Source organism: Hippopotamus amphibius, chromosome 5, assembly GCF_030028045.1.
Source record: "Hippopotamus amphibius kiboko isolate mHipAmp2 chromosome 5, mHipAmp2.hap2, whole genome shotgun sequence".
Classification (NCBI taxonomy): Eukaryota; Metazoa; Chordata; class Mammalia; order Artiodactyla; family Hippopotamidae; genus Hippopotamus; species Hippopotamus amphibius.
In genome coordinates this window covers 175,973-177,542 of record NC_080190.1, presented here as the reverse complement: position 1 = coordinate 177,542, position 1,570 = coordinate 175,973, and the positions used below count along the sequence as shown (strand labels likewise).

Below are 1,570 nucleotides of genomic sequence, written 5' to 3'. Positions count from 1 at the left end.
GCGGTGTGTCCACTAGAGAGATGGGGTGGGAGGAAGGAGCACCTGGGAGGTGGAGGGGCATAGCCACGTCACCATGGTAACTGGCACAGGCTCCATGTGGCTCACCAGCAAGGACGGGGAGGATGGGGCTGGGGCCCCACAGAGCACAAACCTAGAGGACAGAGTTTCTCAGGGTGGGAAGTGAAAGGAGAAGTCAGTGAAGGATGTGCGGCTTTCTGAAGAGTGTCGGGGTGGAGGTTAAGGAACAAACAGGGCTGCTGTGAAGGCTTGGGTCACGTCCTCCCTTTCCAAGACCAGGCTGTGCTCTGAGATGGTCCCCTGGGAGGAGTCTGATGTCACTGTCCTGTAATCTCTCGTCAGAGGGCTGTGCACACATGGAGCAGGGCCTTGGGGCTGCTCTCGGCTTGGCCACAAGGTACAACCGGACGCTGGTGATGGAGTTTGTGCTTCAGGGCTTCTCGGAGCACCCCAGGCTGCGGCTGCCCCTGATTCGGCTGCTTCTTCTCCCTCTACACCGTGGCGCTCGCGGGCAACGCTGTGATCATTGCCGTGGTCGGCCACAGCGCCAGCCTCCAAAGCCCCATGTACTTCTTCCTGTGCAACCTGGCCGCCATGGACATGGTCTGCACCTCGTCTGTGCTGCCCAAGGCGCTGGTGGGCCTGGCCTCCGAGGAAAACACCATCTCCTTCCCGGGGTGCCTGGCCCAGCTCTTCTTCCTCACCTGGTCCGCGTCTTCCGAGCTGCTGCTGCTGACGGTCATGGTCTATGACTGCTACGTGGCCATCTGCCACCCGCTGCGCTACAGCTCCAAGATGAGCCAGCGGCTGTGCCGATCGCTGGCCGCGGGCGTGTGGGCCGTCTGTGCCCTCAATGCTTCTGTGCACACTGGGCTGATCACGCGGCTGTCCTTCTGCGGCCCCAACGTCATCACATACTTCTTCTGCGAGATCCCCCCACTCTTGCAGCTCTCCTGCAGCTCCACTCTCGTGAACAGCATCATGACTCTCGTGGCCGATGCCTTCTTTGGAGTCATAACCTTCCTGCTCACCCTGGCGTCCTACGGCTTCATCATCTCCAGCATCCTGCGGGTGCGCTCGACCACGGGCAGGCAGCAAGCCTTCTCCACCTGCTCCTCCCACCTCCTGGTGGTCAGCATGTACTACTCCTCTGTGTTATGTGCCTACATCAGCCCAGCCTCCAGCTACGGCCCCGATAGAAGCAAAGTGTCCGCAGTGCTCCACACCACGCTGAGCCCCACCCTGAACCCCATCATCTACTCTCTGAGGAACACAGCGGTCAAGCACTCCCTGGGCAGACTCGTGCAAGCCCTTCTCCGGCCTGGAGTTCCCGGGCTGCCTCCCTGAGACCAGCTTGGGGGAGGAAGAGCTGGCTATCACCCTCTTGGCACCGTTACCCTCGGGCTGGGGCCCTGTGCACCCAGTAAGGCCTCGGCTGCAGAACCGTGGCCCCTGGTCCTGGGAGGTGGTTTTCTTGCATCCAGGTAAACATCTCTCCAGCCCTGGGTGACCCCCACGAACCTGACCCTAAAACTGCCTCCAGGCCCTCGCG

At 61.5% G+C, this 1,570-nt stretch overlaps 1 pseudogene; it reads left to right on the top strand.

Moving 5' to 3' along the window:
- Window positions 1-374: 374 nt before the first annotated feature.
- LOC130853335 (olfactory receptor 13A1-like) lies at window positions 375-1,365 on the top strand (annotated as a pseudogene).
- Window positions 1,366-1,570: the final 205 nt, after the last annotated feature.